Source organism: Protopterus annectens, chromosome 15.part0 (assembly GCF_019279795.1).
Source record: "Protopterus annectens isolate FY-2018-M chromosome 15.part0, PAN1.0, whole genome shotgun sequence".
Classification (NCBI taxonomy): Eukaryota; Metazoa; Chordata; order Ceratodontiformes; family Protopteridae; genus Protopterus; species Protopterus annectens.
In genome coordinates this window covers 655,789,419-655,811,428 of record NC_056749.1, presented here as the reverse complement: position 1 = coordinate 655,811,428, position 22,010 = coordinate 655,789,419, and positions in this window count along the sequence as shown.

Below are 22,010 nucleotides of genomic sequence, written 5' to 3'. Positions count from 1 at the left end.
GTGTGTGTGTGTGTGTGTGTGTGTGTGTGCGCGCATAAAGCAGTATACAAAAACACATAAAGTGTGTATGTGTGCATACTATATCATGCAGAAATACGTGCAGCATGTAATATGTGTGCATATAATGCCATGCAGAAATACCTGCAGCATGTGTATGTGTGCATACTGCACTATGGTGGAATAACTGCAATATGTGTATATGTTTATATTGCATCATGCAGAAATACCTGCATATTGTGTTTATGTCCATACTGCAACATGTATAAATACTGCAGTGATTGTACATGTGTATACTGCAGCATTCAGGAAAACCTTCAGTCTATGTATGTGCATACTGCATCATGCAGAAATACCTGCAGTGCATTTATGTGTGCATAATACACCATGAAGAATAGACAAAACTGCAGTGTGTGTATGTATGCATACTGCACCATGCAGAAATATCTACAGTTTGTGTTTGTGTAAATACTGCACATATGTATAGCTATATATATATATATATATATATATATATATATATATATATATATGTGTGTGTGTGTGTGTGTGTGTGTGTACTGTGCATATATCATAAATATATATGTATGTATGTGTTTATACAACATCATATAGAAATACCTGCATTCTTTGTATGTGTATATACTGCACCATGCAGAAATACTTGCAGTATGTGTAAGTGTGCATACTGCACTATGCAGAAATACCTGAAATGTAAATTTATTTGCATATGGTATCTTGCAGAAATACCTGCAGTGTATATTTGTGCACACTGCACCATGCAGACATATCTGCAGTATGTGTAGACGCACACTGCGGGTTTCTCTGCATGATACTGTAGCACACAAATACACACTGCAGGTATTTCTGCATGGTGCAATATGCAAAAATACACACACCACAGTGTGCCACAGCATCTGGAAATATATTCCGTGTGTCTGTGTGCAGAAATGCCTGTATTGAGTCTATGTGTACATACTACACAATATGTGTGCATAATGCATCATGCAGAAATAACTGCAGTACATGTATGTGTGCATATAGCATCATGCAGAAATACCTGCAGTTGTGTGTATGTGTATATACTGAATTATGCAGAAAACCTGCAGTGTGTTTGCGTGCTACAGTATCATTCAGAAATACATGCAGTGTATCTCTGTGTGCACTACACCTTGCAGAAATGCCTGCAGTGTGTATTTGTGCATATCACACCATGCAGAAGTTCTTGAAGTGTGTGCATGAGTGAATACTGCATCATGTAAAATAGCTGCAGTGTGTATATGTGTACATAGTGCACAATGCAGAAATAGCTTCAGTGTGTGTGTGTATGTGCATACTGCACCATGTATAATACCTGTAGTGTGTATATGTGTGCATAATGCATCATGTGAAATACCCATAGTATGTGTATGTGTGCATACTGCACCATGCAGAAATACTTGCAGTGTGTGTTTATGTGAATACTGCACCATGTAGAAATACCTGCAGCATGTCTATATGTGCATACTGCATCATGCAGAAATACCTACAGTATGTGTTTGTGTGCCTACTGCATCATGCAAAAATACCTGTCTTGAGTGTATGTTTGCATACTACATCATGTAGAAATAGCTGCAGCATATGTATGTGTGCATAAAGCATTATGCAAAAATATTTGAAAAATGTATGTGCATAAAACAGTATGCAAAACTATATGCAGCGTGCATGTGTGCATACTGCATCATGCAGAAATACCAGCAGTATGCCTGTGTGCATGCCGTACCATGCAGAAATACCAGCAGTATGTCTGTGTGCATACCATGCCATGCAAAAATACGTGCAGTATGTGTACATATTGCAACATGCAGAAATCCCTGCAGAGTGTGTGTGTGTGTGTGTGTGTGTGTGTGTGTGTGTATGTGTGTGCATACTGCACTATGCAGAAATAACTGCAGTATGCAGAATACTGCATCATAGAGAAATAAATGTATGTATTTTAGTACATGTAACATCATGTAAAAATATCTGGCGTAAGTGTATGTTTGCATACTGCAGCATATAGAAATACCTGCAGTGTGTGTGCACATAAAGCATTATGTAAAAATACCTGCAATGTGTGCATGCGTACATAAAGCAGTATGTAAAAATATATGCCGTGTGCATAGTGCACCATGCAGAAATACCTACAGTATGTATTTGTGTGCATATAGCATCATGCAGAAATACCTGCAGTGTATGTATGTATGTGTGCATACTGCATCATGTAGAAATACCTACAGTGTGTATTTATGTACATACAGTATCATGCAGGAATACCTGCAGCATATCTGTGTGTGCAGACCATGCAGAAATACCTTCAGTGTGTTTATGTCTGCATGGTGCATCATGAAGAAATGCCTGCAGTTTGTATACGTATGCATACTGCAGCATGCAGAAATACTTAAATACCTGCAGTGTGTGTATATGTGCATAATGCATCATGCAGAAATATGTATGCATAGTGCACCATGCAGAAAAAAGTGCAGTGTGTGTTTGTGTGCTACATCATTATTCAAAAATTCCTGGTGTCAGTCATGCAAAAATAACTGACGTGTGTTTGTTTGCATATTGCATTACGTAGAAAAAAAACTGCTGTGTGTGTATGTGTGCATAAATCATTATGCAGAAATGTCTGCAGTGTCTGTAATTGTGCATTATACACAAATACCTGCAGTGTGTGTGTATGCTGCATCATGCAGAAATACCTGTAATATGTGTATGTGAGCTTATTGCACAATGTAGAAATATCTGTAGTATGTTTAGGTTTGTATACTGCACTATACAGAAATACCTGAAGTTTGTGTGTTTATACTACAATGAGAAATATCTGCATTGTGTATATGTGCATACTGCACCATGCAGAAATACCTACAGTGTGTATCTGTGTACATACAGTATCAAGCAGAAATAACTGCAATGTTTGTATGTACACTGTACCATACAGAAATACCTGCAGTGTGCATATGCATGCATATTGTACCAAGCAGAAATATCTTCTGTGTTTTTGTGTGCATGTTGCATCATGCGGAAATACCTGTAGTGTGTCTGTGTACATACTGCACCATGTAGAAATACCTTCAGCATGTTTTGTGTGAATACAGCATAATGCAGAAATACCTGCAGTGTGTGTTTGCGTGAATATAGCCTAATGCAGAAATGCCTGCAGTGTGTGCAGAAATACCTGCAGTGTGTTTGTGTGCATACTGCATCATGTGGAAATACTTACAGTGAGTGTATGTGTGCATAGTGTAGCATGCAGAAATACCCACAATTAATATAAATGAGTATACTGTATCACATATAAATACCTGCATTGTGTGTTTGTGTAAATACTGCACCATGCAAAAATACCTACAGTGCATGTATATGTGCATACTGTATCATGCACAAATATATGTGCATAGTACACCATGCAGAAATACCTGCAGTGTGTATATGTGCACTTACAGCATCACGCTGAAATACAGTTAGTGCATGTTTGCATACTGCATCATGTAGAAATACCTGCAGTGTGTGTATGTTTCATAAACCCTTATGCAAAAATATCTGCAGTGTGTATGTATGCATACTGTATCAGGCAGAAATATCTGCAGTATGTGTATGTGTGCATACCACATAATTCAGAAATACAACATGCAGAAATACCTGCAGAATGTGTATGTGTTCATACCACACTATGCAAAAATACCTGCAATAAGTGTATGTGTTTATACTACATCATAGAGAAATACCTGCACTGTGTGTATGTGTGCATACCACACCATGCAGAAATACCTGCAGTATGTGTATGTGTGCATATATAACTATGAAGAAGTACCTGCTGTCTGTGCATGTTTGCATACTGCATCATGCAGCAATATCTGCAGTGTGTGCATGTGTGCATACATGCACACACACACACACACACACACACACACACACACACACACTGTAGAACTTGCAGTGTGTATTTGTGCATATTGCACCATGTGGAAATACCCACAGTGTGTATTTGTGTGCTATAGTATCATGCAGAAATTCTTCTGCAGTGTGTGTGTATATGTGCATATCACATAATGCAGAAATACTTGCAGTGCATGCATACGTATAAACTGAATTATGCAGAAATATCTGCAGTTTGTGTATGTGTGCATACGTATTATGCAGAAATATCTGCAGTGAGTGTACGCGTTTATACTAAATCATGAAATACCTTTGGGTTGGGAGGTCGCTGTTTTGGCTAAGGTGTTTACCTCACAGACACAAAGTACTGGGTTTGATTCTCTCTAAAGGGAAATTGGCTAGGCTTAATATAGCCCACAAGGACAGCTAGCCTAGTATTTACTTATAAACCTGCAGCTCTTTTAAGTGTACATAATGCATCATGCAGAAGTACCTGGATTGTGGTGTGCGTGCATACTGTACCATGCAGAAATGCCTGCATTGTATGTCTGTTGGCATACAGCATCATGCAAAAATACCTGCATTGAGTTTGTGTGCATAACACACCATGCAGAAATACCTGAAGTGTGGATTTCTCTGCCTACAGTACCATTCAGAAATACCTGTAGTGTGTCTTTGTGTGCACACTGCATTACTCAAAATACCTGCAGTTTGTGTATATGTGCATACTGTATTATGCAGAAATATCTGCAATATGTGTATGTGTTTATACTATATAATGAAATACCTTTGGGTTGGGAGGTTGATGCATTGGCAATGTGTTTACCACACAACACGAAGTACTGGGTTTGATTGTCACTAAAGGGAAATTGGCTAGGTTTAAAATAGCCCACAAGGGAAACTAGCCTAATATTCACCTATGAATCTGCAGTTCATTTATGTGTGCATACTGCATCATGAAGAAATACCTGCAATGTATCTATGTATGTGTGCATACTGCATCATGAAGAAATACCTGCAATGTATGTATGCATGTGTGCATATTGTACCATGCAGAAATACCTACACTGTGTGTTTGTGGGCATACAGCTTCATGCAAAAATACCTGCATGAAGGTACATACATACATACATAGCTTTGTTTGTGTAACTTGAGCACTAATCCAGGCATTCTGTAAAGTATTCAATTGTATTTATTACTGCTTGGTAGTAACTTGATTAATGTGTAGCTATCATTCTAAGTCTTTTGGATTAAGCACTTGGGCTTCAGACTAGTTGTTTTACATTAGGAAGGTTTGTGGCATGCACTGTGGTGGCAGGACAGGTAGCTTTCATCCTTCTAAGTTGGGAACTGCTGATTGAGAGCCCAGTGTCTGTTATTCTTAAAGTGTATTAGTTCTGGTTTAAGCACTTGGGCTTCAGGCCAGTTATTTTACATTAAGAAGGTTCGTGGTCTTCACTCTTGTGGGAGAAGAGGCTGGACTCTGCCCTTCTGAGCTGGGAATTTCTGGTTAAAGGTTTATAGTGCCTGAATATTTGAACTGTATCTTACTGAAATTGGTACACCTTGTTTGCTGTAGCATAGACTAGATCCAGGCCTGCTGAATCTAGCTTTGTTTATATGCTTGTTGTTTGTTTGCTTGTTATTTCCCTGGAATGCTAATTCCACCTAATACGCGGCTTCTCAGCGCTTCTGTGGATCACTAGTGTTATCTGCATTGCTTACTGTACTTATTTTCTTGTTTCACTTGAAAGAAAGTTACTGTTTATCAGTTTTGCATTTAAGTTACCTGTAACACATTGCACTTAAGTTACCTGGCACTTGCTCGCTAAAGCAATTATATAAGTCAGCACTAAAAATTAAAAGCACTACACCCTCACTCCCCACTGGCCCTTGTTTTCAATTATTAAGGAATGCCCAATATTATTCTAGCATGTCCAAAGGTCAGTTGTCAATCTCCACTCCGGTCCAGCTGGTGAATCTGGGAATCTTGAGGCAATGTTACAACTGCCTCATGTACACAGACAACCCTCTCCTCCTCCAAACAAATTCCAACACATGTGAGAGATGCAACCATATAGCCAAACTGGAGGCTAACCTCTCTCAACTCAGTACTGGCATAACCAGTCAGGTGAGAAGGAAACCACACTCACTACAATTCCAGTCTCACATAGACCTACCACGACAGCAAACCAAACACATAATCACACAAAAACATACTCGGAGGCTCTAAATAAAGATCTGCTTAAGCAGCAGAGACCTCCAAAGCAGACACCCAAGCAACCGCTACCCCAAAACAAAACACGTGCAACACATATCTCACAAAGCCAGTTTGCCGAACAGTCACAGCCCTTAAGACTAAACAACACACCTGATACACTTGTAATAGGTGACTCTATCACCAGGCACACTGACGTCCCGCTCACCAGGCTGAACAAGGAGAGGGTCACGGTGAGCAGCCTGTCGGGTGCTAGGATCCACCACATAACACAAGCACTCAGGTCACTCCAAGGCAAGTACAAATATGACTCGGTCATTGTCCATGCTGGTGTGAATGACCTGAGACGTACCTCCCTGGACTACATGAAAATAGACATAAAGTAGCTCTCTGAGCATGTAGCCCAGGCCGGTATGACCCTGACCTTGAGTAGCATCTTACCCTCACCAAGAATGATGCCACAATATGAAGACAAGATGATCAATTTCAACAATTGGCTTAAGTACTAGTGTCATTCAAAGGGGATCCAATGCCTTTCAGCTTGGGATGATATGCTCGACAAGCCACGATGCTTCGCTAGGGACGGCTTGCACCTGTCACCCCTGGGCTTTCGGATATTGGCAAAGGCTCTTGCTACCCCCATAGTGTCTTTTTTAGGCAAGGCTCAAAAGACAAACCCACCTCCATAGGTATCACAAGGGACAAGAAACTAAGAGTAATGCTACTCAACGCCAGAAGTCTAAACCTCAAGATGCACGCACTCGAAACTCTCCTTAGCATGGAGAACATTGATATCTGTGCAGTAACAGAAACCTGGTTCAGGGCTCCCGAGAGCACCCCAGCACTACCAGGTTATACCTCATACCATGCTCTTCGGCCCCAAAACTTGGACCGAACCACAAAAGGAGGGGGAGTATCGATATTCATCAAAGATACCCACACCTCCAGGTTGGTGGCAAAGCACGAAGCATCAGAGACTATCCATGTGCAACTAACAGTGGGTAAAACTGCCTTCCAGTTTATAGCCTGCTACAGACCACCCTCCCAAACCCAGGATCCCCACTCGGCCTTTCTGAGAACACTGGAAAATATGAAGGTCTCGCCAAACACCATTATATTAGGCGACTTCAACTACCCAAACATAGACTGGGAGCATTACTCTAGCTCCAACACCCTAGCCCAAAGGTTCCCAGAATTTATAAACTCAAATGCTATGGAACAACTTGTTACCACTCCCACAAGAGGGGAAAACATACAGGACCTGATCATCACCAACATGGGGACTCTATGCTCCAAACCAGAAGTGTATCCCTCACTGGTAAGATCAGAACATAAACTAATCTCACTGGATATTCACATCCCGACCCACCCCCTGCCCAGAAAACCACAGTGAAAAACTTCTCTAAAGCAAATTTCACACTCCTCAAAACCGAGGTGGAATCCTTCAAAGCCCTCGGGCCTGTGGAAAATACGGCCCAGACCGCAGAATCCTTTATAAACGCATTCTATGAACACCTTCAGGAATGCATGGATCATGCGATCCCAAATAAAACCAAGACCCAATCCTCCAAAGGCAGACGTCCTGTCTGGTGGACCCCAGCCATAAACAAACTATACAATAGAAGGAGGAAGCTACTAAATGATAGAGCAAAATCCCAAAAAAGGGAAGGCATCACTGATCAGTATTAGCAAAAAACTACGGGCACTCATAAAATTGTCTAAGGCCAGCTTCGAGAGAAAAATTGCACAGGACACTAAGGATAATCACAAGGCTTTCTTTAGTTATGTTAGGAACCTGTGTGGTAATTCCCAGATATGCTCAGAATTAGTCCAAAATGACAAGAAATACACTGAACCCACAGACATTGCCAACATCCTAGCTGACAGGTTCAGAGCAAACTCCCCCCCCCTCCCCACCAAAAGGGCAAATATCTATCCCAGCAGAGTGCTGCCCCCCCTGACATCTCAGATGCTCAGGTAAGAGCAAAAAACACAGCATCAATGGGACCAGACGGTGTCCCGGGCTGCGCCCTACATGAACTCCAAGAAGAGCTAAACCCAAACATAAAACTACTGTTCAATCTCACCCTTACTACAGGATATGTGCCCAAAGAGTGGCGTACAGCAACAGTGGTCCCTCTCCATAAAGCTGGTGCCTCAACGGATCCTGGAAACTATCGCCCCATAAGCCTGACTAGCTTGGTCTGCAAAGCTATGGAAAAGATCATCATGGACCTCATAAATAAAGATATTGGGGACCTACAGACACTGGATCCTACCCAATTCGGCTTTGTTAAGGGCAGATCCTGCCTCTTAAACCTGGTTGATTTCTTTGAAACAGTCACCAAGGCCATTGACGAGGGGAAGGAGGTCCACACAGCCTACCTGGACCTCGCAAAAGCCTTCAAAACAATACCCCACTCGGGCATTATAGATAAGCTCACCAGCTTAAATATAAACCCCTATGTCACTAGATGGATTGCAAACTGGCTCAAGGACAGAACCCACATGGTTAGAATTGCTGGAGCCATGTCAGACTCCAAACCAGTTACAAGTGGTGTCCCACAAGGCTCAGTCCTGGGACCTCTCTTGTTCAGTATATATTTCTCAGAGGTACAGGCCAACACGGAAGGACTGTGGCTGACCAAGTTCGCAGATGACTGCAAACTGGGCGCCATAATTGACTCTCCAGTCGACACAAGCGTCCTCCAAAAGGGCCTCATAGAAACAGACAACTGATGCCAGAGCCATGGCCTCAAGCTAAATGCCAAAATGTGTATAGTCATCCTCTTTGGCAAAAACAAAGTGCCCACAAATTACCACATAGGTGGTAATCCATTAAGTACAGAAGAAGTAATTAGGGACCTGGAGACCCAAGTTGATAGCAATCTCTCATTTGACAACCACGTGGCCAAAGTGGTTAGAAAAACATTTTATATAGCCCACCTAATCATGAAGGGATTCACATCTAGATCAGGGGAGGTCATCGTGCCTCTTTACTCATCCCTCATCAGGCCCATAATTGAGTACAATGCCCCTTTTGGGATGTACCTTACCAGACACCTGCAGCAACTGGAAAGACCCCAAAAGTACCTCACCAAGAGGATCAAAGGGCTCAAACAGATGCCATATGCTGCCCGGTTAAAGAAACTCCAGCTCTACTCAGTGGCATACCGCCTGTTCACAGGCGATCTGTGCCTGACGTATAAAGCCATGTCCAACCCGGAATTAATGGACATGCTGCACCTCAGAAAATCCAAATCCCATCGAGCTACGCTCGAGAGACTTGAATCTCAGCACTGAAATAAATAGGACATGCTGGAGGGACAGATTCATAACCCAGAGGCTCCCTTCACTCTGGAATAAAATCCCAGTCCAGGTTAGGCATAGTCCCTCATTGACTCTCTTCAAGAGGAATCTTGATGAGTGGATGGGAGATCGTAGGTTTACCCCGGGTATCACTGTTAGACAGAGGCACAGTATACTAACCTCGAAAAAGGGCATAGCAAAATAAATTTAAAATGAGTGGCGAAAGCCAAACACATTCTGGCTAGGCTTATAAATGCCCTAGGGCAGATAGTCTAGTATGAACCTATGAACCTATGAACCAGTGAGTGTATGAATGGATACCACACCAGGCAGAAATAAAAGCAGTATGTGTGTATGTGCATACCACACCATGCAGAAATATATACAGTATGTGTATGTATGCATACCTTATCCTGCAGAAACATCTGCATGTGTATGTGTGCGTAAAGCATTATGCAAAAAGTAACTGCATTGTGTATGTGTGCATATTGCATCATACAGAAAAACCTGCAGCTTGTATGTGTGCATACTGCATCATGCAGAAATACTTGCCGGGTGCATGCTTGCATATGGGTTCCCTATTAAATCAGTGAATGTTTAAAATAGCGAATGCTGTTTAATCAAACCTTTTTATTTGAAACGGTAAAATCCTGAATGCACGGAACAGTGATTTATTTGCCAGGGGAAAAGAATCACTGGGGCATTTTTGGGACTTTGCTATTTCCTCCACTGTGGTGCGATCTCGGAGTTGGTATATTTAAGTAGGCAGGGGGTGTGGGGGGCAAAGCCCCCCACTTCATTTTGTGTTTTATTTATTTTTATTTATTTATTTTTTTTATGAAGAAGAGATTTTTTTTCCCCTGGGAAAAAAAGTCACTGTTCTGTGTGTTTGGCATTTTGCCGTTTCGACATTTTAGGGTCGATTATACAGCATTCTTTATTTTAAGCATTCACTTTTATAATATAGACCCTTGCATATGCATGTGTGTTTGTGTGTGTATACATTCCTGCATGTGAGTATATGATTGTGCATGTGTCTCTCCATGCCTGTTACCGTTGTGATATGCACTGATAATCATCTATGTTTACAAGGTCATATTCACACAGTATGCTGAGCAGTTAATTGTGAGCTGCCTGATGTATATTTAGTCACAACTTTAGTTCCAAATAAGGGTTCCATATAAAGTCACCAAGTTAATGAAGGTGTTCATTGTGCTGTGCTATGCTGCAAGACTGTGTAGCACAGCTATCCCATGCTTTGCGTCTAATTGCTGATATTAATTTTTCATTGTGGCGACTTCAGGGTTTGAATGGGGCCAACAGTGGAGTTTCCTATGCTCTGGTAAGAATGTCTAAAACACGCAAGAATGACAGATTTCTGGTCCAAAATTCACTGCAACTGTGGAACAAAACTGAAAATAAAATATCCAAGTGGATTCCCTGTACTTTGACCCATAACTGAGATTGTTCACTGGAAACCTTAGTCTACAATGTCAAGCAATAGGAGAACTGGCTTTGACGATTTGGGAGATTCTTTATTGTCTACTAAAATGTTAAACTGCATTACTTCATTGTGGCCTGAGAAAGATGACATGGCTGTTTAGATAAAGAAAGGAAAGGACAATGATTATGATTACTCACCTGGAAATAAAGGGGGATTGGTAGTCATTATGGATTCTGAGATAAGGGAAGTGTTTAGTGAGGACTGTAGTGACCTATAAAGTGAGAATAAGGGGGAAAAGCTGCAATAAGAATTTTCTACAGCAGAGTAAATAGGTTGACTGGGGAGGAAAGTAGGTGGTTCAACCAGGATATAACTATTAAAGTTGTATATACAGTCGTTTATATAAGTCTGCAGGTATTGGTGAATTTCTTGCCGAACTGTATAAGAGGGAAAAGGAGATCTTAGGGCTAAAATTAGAGGAACTGTATTACCATTTGAGAAACAGTGGAAAAGTCATAGCTGAATCCAAACAGTCAATTTTATTAATCTGGATTTCAACATTGATGGAGAAACTTGCTTTTCAGGTAAGAAAATTCTTATATGAAATGCATATTAAGCTAGGTGGAGAGGGTTTGTTCCTGATGTTTGCAGATGACTGTGTTTTGATGAATAATAAGATGGACCTGGTTTAAGAGGAACTTTTGTTTAGATTTCAGGTTTAGAATGTAATGAGGACAAAATGTAGCTGGTAAAGTTGAGGAGAAAAGACAAGAGAGCAATAGAATCAAGGATGTGGCAAATCCCAACTATATTGGACTAGTAGTGGGAGATCTTAGGAAGACGCCTGCAGCAAAACCTTAGGAGGTTGGAAGTAAAGATGGAGGTGAAATAAAAGGTGAAAGTTAATGTGCTGAAAACTATCTGCATTGAATAGGAGACCAGAAATGGAGCAGATTCAGAGAATGTTAAATGGTTGTGTGGTCAGTGAAGGGGGACATAGTATTTTGTCAATAAAGATGCAAACACAAATTTCATTGTGGGATTGGGACTCCCAAATTTAATGGGATGTGCATTGACCTTTGATTTAATGCAGTTATTACAAGAAGTGGATGCTATTAGTAGACAATATTTGCATGCAGAGATGAGGGGAGCAGGCTGGATCCTGCAAGAGTGGTGCAATGCATGGCTAGAAGAAAGCATTAAACTGGGGTATAATGTATTGGGGGGGCCTTGTGGACAGGATTTGGGTTAATCCAATGGAAGTTAGATGCATCAGTGAAGGGACTAGGGAGAGGTGGCAGCAGAGAGGGATTAGTAATTGGCTGAGTTAGAAATGAAGGAAGATCAGGGAAGACATTTCAGCATTTGAATGAGGAGTTTAGGATAGAATGCAGGGACTACTTTATGATAGAATAACTATGTAGAAAACAGAACAGTAAGGAGACAGGAAAAAGCAGGTATAGTACTGTGGACAAAATGGGTAGGGGGTTAAGAAAAGTAGGTAGAGCCTTTTTTTACTAAGATATGGAATAAAAATGTTAGGATGTGTTTGACATGGGTCCCTTCACATGGTCGACATTTCAGAATGTCGAAGACCATATGGCTGAGACCATATGATCGGCATTCAAAATGTCAACCATGCTGAACCTGCATCTCTGTACAGTGTGAAATGGAAAGATTTCCATCTTCCACACTGTAGTGCAATCTCAGAGTTGGTATATTTAACTTCTGGGGGGTGTGGGGGAGGAGCCCCCAATGGGGGGTGCAGGGGGGCAAAGCCCCCCTGCTAGCAGCCTCAAGGTAAGTTTTTGTTGTATTTTTTTTTTTTATTCCATGGTCGACACTTCAAATGTCTATCATATGGTCTTGGACATTCTGAAATGTCGACCATGTGAAGTAGATCCATTTGAAATATGCAAAGGAACTCATAGAATAAAGAAGGTGTAATTTAAGAGGGAATGGACCTTGGTATGGAGGAATGTGGTATAGAATAAAGGATTGACAGTTGAAGATAATCTGTTGGTGGTACCATACCCCTAACAAATTATTTAGAGAAATAAAACTACAGTACTAAGTGTTACAGATGTAATATGGATGGGGCAGATAGTGTTTTTATGTTCTGGAAATGTAAAAGAGTTCAGGTGTATTGGACAGAGTTGAGGACAGTAATAATGAATATTTTCAGGGACTGCTCCCTGAACAGAAAAGGTTATGGATACTATGGCATTAGACAAATAATTGACACTATTAGACTATTAGAATATGGTGTGGGTGGTAGTGTAGTTAAAATGCAACTGACATGAGAAAGGAAATGGTCTCTAACTGTCTCATATTTACCTATCCTGCATAGGTTTGAGAGATGGAGTGTAGTAGTGTAGTGGGGTATAGTCAATTATCTTTCAGTAAGAGACTTGAAAATGTGTCAGTCTATTCAGTTACACTCAGACGTCTGAGAGACGACTTAATCCTACTTCATAAATGCCTATGTGATGAAACAATTTCTGAAATATTGAACATGAGATTTATTGATCATTACACTAACTAGAAATAAACATACTTGGTCAGTTTACCTACATTCATTAAAAAAAACATCTTTTTCATCTCAGTGTGTCAAAGCACTGCAAACATTTAAGGTTTTGCTAGATTCATAATTTAAAAATGTTACCTTTGTATCAGGAATTTTAATTAAGCCAACTCTTAAATGGCCTTTATAGGCTTTGAATTTGGTAACAACTTCATTGAATCACTGGATATTACACAGGTTAACATTTTTGTAGGTATCATGTCCTCAAATGGTGCAATTAAATAGTATGCATGAGTGTCTTTGTAATGTTTTTGTTATTGTACTTAATGTTTCAGTTATGAGCCTGTAAGTGAAATAACTAACAAACATCAGTTCTAAAACACTCTATCAGATAAAAATGTCAGTAAACAAATTATTAGTAATAAAACAGAGTAATAGGGAAATAAGTCCATGTGTGCATAGCCATATTCCTAGCATACTGTTTTTTCTTCCAAAAACACAACTAACAGACATTTTGTAAGCAGAATAATACTAAGACTTTTATATTCATGTCACCTTTGAGTACTTAGCTTTTAATTTCATTCTTTAAGATGACATAGAAGCACATAATAATGGCACTAAGGCATCTATTAAATGATTAGTTTACAACTTGTCATATTTCATTGCCTAACTGAGTAACACAGTCAACAGCCTGTGTGTTTCTGCTTTGTACTATAAAGTGTATGATTCAGTGTTATGTTCAAGAGAAAACATATCTGTAACTTTATAATGATTCCTTATCTAATTCTACTGTTTCAAAAATTCTTAGTGATTTGTTTTGCTTTTAATCAGTTCCTTTTGTTTAAGAAGTTAGCATTTATTTTACTTGTTTTATTTTATATTTGATGACTGTGCAAGCTCATTGGATGCATTTGTCCCTTTTCCGTGTTGGCCTTGGAGCGTTGTCTGGTTTGAAACTTGCTCTGAGTCACCCAGTAGGTAAATGAAGGTGGAAGAAGCCATATTTGGTATCCTGGGCATGGGAAGTCAATCATTAACAGAGCAAAGTTTTAGTCCTCTATCCTAATAGCCAGATAGTTATTAACCTACCCTTATTTAGAGTGATTCCCACTAAAATTCTAGTTGAACATAAACGCACTCCTCACAGTAGTGAAACTGAAAGTATTTAGCTCTCAGTAGATCTAATTATTCCTCCTAGTGTCCAGTAAAATGACCTCTGAGATCCTGTACATTTAATAGGGGTGTTGAGGGATATAGCCTACCATGCTGAGGTGGTGAAGGTACAAGAATCCAATGCAAAAATGATTGAATAACATTACAATAAGTTTCAAGTTTCACTGTGTGTTTTTTCAGTTGCATTTTGTTTTTCAAAGCTGTGAGATTTGCATTGATGAGTCACACACTTCCCGACACGGAGCAATAGTAGAGTGGAACCACATATTTACATAAAAGATGGTCATAAGCATTAAATCAGCTCTGTACTCTCTGCTAATTGTTTTAACAATTACCTGATATAAGACAAAATTTAACTGGAATTTCCATGGAAATGAGAAAATTAAGCATTGTTTATATATCTATTTCATTGTGTTCTTGACTTATGTGTGTGTATATTGCTTGTAACTATCCTTGTGCTCTACCCCCTGTCTTTATTTTGGTAAATGGAGTTTCATTATTTCAGTTGAAGTATCCAGTTACCAAACAAAATAAGTGAGCAAACTCCCACAACTACCATGTTGGAGTGTCTCCCACTTATGGAAAAAAAAGTAATTTTATTAATATTCAAGTAGAAAACTTTAGCAGAAATAGATATGTTGTCAGCAGTACTTTAAACACCATTTCTGACACTAGTCTTTATTTACTCTGACTCCATTATACTTTTCTTACTGTTTACCACAGAAAAAAATGCTTTTGTAACTTGCAGTGGTATTCTAGATATATTTATATGTAGAAGCAATTTCATTATATTTATTTAAGCTGTTGCTGTTAGTGTTTTTTTCCTCAGGGTATTTGATCTCGGCTTCTTTTTGTGTTGTCATATGAACATATGTAAACACAACATTTTGCATCACGTGGAATTTTTTCTAGTGTGCAGTATGCAAATTAGCAAACTTTAAAAGTAGATCTTCAGAAACAGATAAGCACAAGTGAATCAGTTCTTCCACTATGTACTTGTAATTAGTGCAACTCAATTATAATGTTTTGTAATTACTATAAAATATGAGGTGTGTCTCATAGCATTCACTTGAAACAAAAGTCAACACCATTTTATTTCTTATTAACAATGTATGTGTATTGTCCTAAATTTAATAAGGTAACAACTACATAATCCTTAAAATAAATACAGTATGTGAGAGATGTACATACCCAATGTCATTTGAGGATAAACTTGCATACAAGCACACATCAGGTTTTCAAAAACCATGCAGAATACACCCATCACATATAAGACACACAAACCAATTGATTCTGGAGCACATAATTGTAATCTTCTTAAACCCCTAAGACCTCGCAAACCTTCTATATTCAAAGAATATCTTCTGTAAACACAAAAGCACTCAACAGAAGCAACATCTAACACCACACACACAGCCACACTCAGTGCTGTAACACCTAAGACCGCACATACGGCCACACTCAGTGCTGTAACACCTAAGACTGCACATACGGCCTCACTCAGTGGTGTAACACCTAACATTGCACATACAGCAACACTCAGTGGTATAACACCTAACACCGCACATACAGCCACGCTCAGTGGTGTACACCTAACAACGTACATATGGCTACACTCAGTGGTGTTACCCCTAACATCTCACATACAGCCACACTCAGTGGTGTAACACCTAACACTGCCACATACGGCCACAGTCAGTGGTGTAACACCTAAAACCACACATACAGCCACACTCCGTGGATCCCCAAACACAAAGTCCACAAGGCAAGCAAACAGACTTCTCAGGACTGTAGTCATGCTTTATCTTTTCCCCATTAGCAAAAGTACAAAATAAAATACAACCTCTTAACTAATGAAAATGTTTCCTGTCTCTTGTGCACATTACTGTATATCGTGCAAGACTGTTCTTCTTTCACTATGCAATATGCAAGGCCCATGAAAATAAACATCACAAGATGATACTGGTACAGAACCTTTAATACAACTTTGCATGATATTTCATAAACCTTCCCACCGTCAGATATCACAGAATAGCACTTTTTATCACAAAAGAGTACCATGTTTCTTTCACTGCCCATTGTGTAAGCACAATAAAAGACATCAGTATCAATGTACAGATTTCTAGTAATGCACTACCTTTCATATGTCCTCTGCATGCTGTTTCATGTCTCCAAACTGGTTACCACTGAATAATGTCTGTTATTGCAGAATACGGAGATCTACATTGCCTGCAGCCTCTCTTTTTAAATTCAACATTACAATGCTAACTGTTGATTTCCACTGGCATTTTAAAAGGCTGTGTCTTGCTTCCTCAGAACTGAAAAGTGAAAAGCAAAATTATATACCTTGATAAAGTCTCTTTCCCTTTCTCAGCATGCACTAATATGTAGATTGTTAGAGTACTCGCTGCATGTTTAAATGTGATCTTTTTACTTATAGTTATTCAGTTATTATTCTTTTATATAATTGCAAGCTGGTTTGAAAAAATGGAACAGCCCACTAGATAATCAAGTAGCCAAAAAAAAAAAAGAACAGGGAAGGGAAATAAATTAATGAGATGTTTACTTAAAGACAAAGCCTGTTGGATTGTAAACATGGCTCATGATATCTTTAAAGACAGAATAAATATCTGTATTATTCCATAAAGTTTCAAGTGAACCTTATTTCTATTTATACAAAGTGTAAGGCATGTAAATATGAAAAGCAACATATTTTTCATATAGTTTAGTAAGTTCTTTAATTTGATCCTACCTATGATGAAGTCTTTGGCCAAAAAGGATACAAAAAATGTATGAGATGGTAAGAATGCAAGTGAAGAGTTTATTTAACATTTATAAGTTATGTTGGAGTGCAGGTCTGTGTAGAGACTCTTTAGGCTATATCTGGTAATTCACCATAAATCAGTTATGCGATTTCTTGTCTATATACTGTTATTCATTTGAGTGTAATCATACATAAACTATTTAGTTAATGAACAGTCATAGAATAGGAAGTTATTTTAAAATGAATCACACTACTGCAGTGTCTGTCAGGTACCCATTTTCAAGTTAAATAGTATATATTTTTATGGCTTTGTCACTTGCACTGTCTGATGACCATTACCCTTCCTCTTGACCAAGTGGGAGATTCATTCTTCCTTTGCCAGAGAGTGAGGCAACTGAACGGAGCCATCATTTAGGCATTCATCCTGGATTTTCCTTTATTTTAACCCTAACTCCACAGTTCATGCCAAGTAGCATGCTTTAAGTTTTGTATCCAAATATATTTAATTAATTTAGTTATTTATTTGACATTTGTTTACCAGGAAAGTCCAGCTGGGCCAGAAAGTAGGCATTTGCAGTGGAGGCCCAGGGAGAAAAGCTCCATAATGACAATATTTCAAAAATCAAGTACAGATATTTTCAATCACAAAATATCATTACAAAGACATGCATCTGGAGCCTTTCTCCCCAGGCCTCCCCTGAAAATTGGCTTTGTTCCAAGTCAGACTTTCCCAGTTAACAAATGTTAAATAAAATAAATAAATAAATAAATAAATCATGTCACATTATAAAACAGCACATACAAAATTTTTAATCACTGTGTATCATGTTAAACTACAAAACATGAGTGAAAAAATGTTATAGAACATGTTTCATAGTAGAGTGCTATCAAAAACTATAACATAAGTTGGAGAATATGTGAGGAACAATTCAGAAGTCATATTATTTGTTAAATAGATTAGTATATGGCAAATGAGACCTGAGACAATTATAATAGGATACTTAAACAGGTATCAGAGATTATATGATCAGAGACCGTGAGAGTGATGTCTGAATATGTGAAAGGTGTTCATATAATGGTTTTAGAAGGAAGGAGGATGGAGAGAAAGAATAAAAGAAGAGTGCAGGGTAGGTTCTCTTCAGGTAGCTTAGGTGAGTAGGGAGGAAAGAGGTAAAGGAAAGATGTGCAGAGATGATATAAATAACGTATGGTAGTGGGGAAAACAAAAGGAGTGGAGTAGGAGGCTAGAGAGAATTATCAATGTTATCTAGGTTGAAAGGGCTCAGTATAGTATAGTGAGTAAGTTCAGCCAGGATTGGCACAGGAGCAGGTCATGATTTTGTAATGTATTCTTTTAGGCAGCATTTGAAGGTGGGTAGGTTTGAAATAGTTCTGGTGGTTAGAGGTAAGGAGTTTTAGTTTTTGCTACTGAGTATGAGTATAGGCTTTGTCCAGGGGATTTATCTGATTTATTTATGGTGAGAAGTTGTTTGTCTTCTGATATAAGAGTTTTTTTCTGGAAAGTACATTGATTAAAGCGATAAGAGCTGGGCAGGCTAATGTTCTGTGTATGATTTTAGGTAATGTTATAAGTTGAATGTAGTTGAGGTAGAGGGGGAGTTCCAGCCAGCTAAGGTTATGTCAAGCTTTGCAGTGGTGGGTAAAAGATGAATTAGTAGAAAACTTGGCAATTTTGTTGTAGCAGCTTTCAAGTTTGTCTTTTATGGATGATTTAAATTGGTTATAATTGGTGGTCCATAGAGTAGTGAGAGCAGATGGCAGGTTTTGGCTAGAAATATTTGTGTGTGTGCACTCAGAAAAGTATTGTTTCTGTATAGCATGCCTAGTTTTTGATGGGTTTTCTTGATATTGCTTTGGATGTGGAGGTCAAATTTAATATAATCTATTATTACTGCTAATAGCTTGGTTTTGTAAACTAACTCGATTTCAGTGCCATTTGCTGAAAAGTTTTTGAAAGATGCTTTGTTAGTGGTGTGAGAGTTTGGAGTAAGGGGAGAGTTTTTTTTTTTTTTTTTTTTGGAGTTGAGTAGTTGTCGTCATTGTAAGCCAAGTTTCAGTAGAGATGACAGCTTGTTGGGTGATTTCTTGAAGGTGAGTTAAGGTTGTTTGAAGAGGAGGTCATGGTAGAGCATTCTGCATATTGAATGAAGGTGCCTTCACAATAAGATGAATGTAGCTTATTGATAAAAATATTGAAAAGTAGAGGGACAGGATAGATCCTTGTGAGAGATAGAAGGTATGTGTAGAAGGATCCTTGCAAATTTACAGCCTGTTGGCAAGGTAGCTAGAGAACCATTGAATAGATAGAGATGCTAGACACAGGGTGGAAAATTGATTGAGGAGTTTAATGTGACAGATTATGTCAAAGGCTTTTGATAGATCTAGAAATACTGCAGATACAAGCTTATTAGAATTGCTAGCTTTATTGCCAGTGTCTGTAAATGATAGTAATGCACTACAGGTGCTGTGGTCTGGCCAAAATCCATGTTGCATATTGGTGATTAGCTTATTTTGTAAGAGATAGTGAAGAAATTGTTGCTGAATACATCTTTCATGGATTTTATAGAGGAAAGAGAGGATGGCTATGGGACAGAAATTTGTAATGTTAGTGGAATCACCTCATTTATGTATAGGGCTAATGTGTGCCAGTTTCCACAAGTTAGGGACACAGGATTATGTTATTGATCTATTAATAAGAATGCTGATTGGATATGCTATTGCATCTGCAGCTAGATTTAAATATTCTGGGGGAAGGTTGTTGGCCAAGAAGGAACAATGTTTTAGTTTACATAAAAGCTTTTTTTATGAGAGTTATAGAAACTGGTTGAAAGGTAAAATGGGTGGAGTTGTCTGTATGTGTATTGGAGAGGTTGCAGATAGGTGAATTTTATGAAGGAAACGTGGTAGGGTTTAAGGTAAGTGAAGTTAGCTGCGTAGAAGGAGCTGTGTCAGGTGAGTTTGAGGTTAAATTGGCTATGCATTTTATGAAGTATGTATTAGAACAGCTAGCTATTTGTAGGGGGAATTTCTGGGTATGGTCTGAGATTTTTTTTGTACCTGGGTTAATGAGGCAGGATATGGAGGACCAAATTGTTTTAGGGTTGTTTTTATGGTTATGTTGTAGCTGAGTATACTAAGGCTTTTTATCTCCATTAACTTGTTTCTTGATTTGGTTTCATAGCTGTCTGAATAGTTGCTAATTTTTGCCATTTTTATTTATTTATTTATTTATTTTTTTTTTTGCTAGTTAATCCATGTTTGTCTCTGTCTTTCATAAGTTTACATTGGTTGGTGAGCCATGTGATATGGCTGTTTTTAACTCTTTTTGTATGCTGTGGGTCTAAGATGTTAAGAATATTTAGAAATGCTGCACTGAAGTATTCATCTGCATCATTTCAGACAAGTCTTTTTAGGATGGACCAGTTTACTGCCCTCAGATATTCAATGAAAGACTCCTTGGAGAATCTGGAGTGATTACAGGTAGTTTGAGCTTATGTTCCTTTGTTAGTTGTGGCAGTTAATCACTTACTGTATCAGGGAGGATACCTGAGGAAGTAAAAATAGATGGGTTGGTAACCAGAATCCAATCCAGGACAGATTGTTGGGAGTTATTTTTACCATGTTTTGTTGGTGTATTAATAAGTTGAGTGAATCCAAATAGATTCATGCTGTTGATTGCTGAATTTGCAGATAAAGACTGCCATTCAATGTTTACATCACCCAGGAGGATAACTTTATTTGTGATTGTATCTGTTATCCAGGATAGTATGTGTTCAAGTATTGGGATGTTCTGTCCTAGTGAGATATATATAGCATAGCAATGCATATGCTGTTCATAGGTTCATAGGTTTATACTAGGCTATCTGCCCTAAGGCATTTATAAGCCTAGCCCAAAGTTTTGTGGCTTACACCACCCCTTATGTTAAAAAATACTGTGCCCATTAATTTGTTGTGCCTCTGTCCAGCAGTGACACAGAGATGATTCCCGGGGTAAACCTACGATCTCCCATCCACCGGTCAAGATTTCTCTTGAACAGAGCCAGCGAGGTGCTCTGCCTCACATGGACCGGGATTTTATTCCACAGCATAGGGAGTCTCTGGGTGACAAATCTATCCCACCAGCATGTCCTATTTATATCCGTGCTAAGGTTTAAGTCACTTGCTCTAGTGGATCTGGTAGATTTGGATTTTTTGAGGTGGAGCATGTCCATTAATTCCGGGTTGGACATGGCCTTGTATGTCAGGCACAGGTCACCTCTGAGCAGGCGGTATGCGACTGAATAGAGCTGGAGTTTCTTCAGTCTGGCAGCATATGACAGATTTTGGAGTCCCTTTATCCTTTTGGTGAGGAACTTTTGGGGTCTCTCCAATTGCTGCAGGTGTCGGGTGAGATACATCCCGAATGGGGCATTGTACTCGATCATTGGTCTGATAAGTGAAGAGTACAGGGGAACAATGACCTCACTTGATCTGGATGTGAATCCCTTCATGATCAGGTGGGCAATGTAGAAGGTCTTTCTAACCACTTTAGCAATGTGAGTGTCAAAAGAAAGGCCACTGTCAACCTGGGTCCCCAGGTCCCTGATAACCTCTTCTGTGCTTAATGGATTGCCACCTATATGGTAGCTTGGGGTTACCTTGTTTTTACCGAAGGGTATGA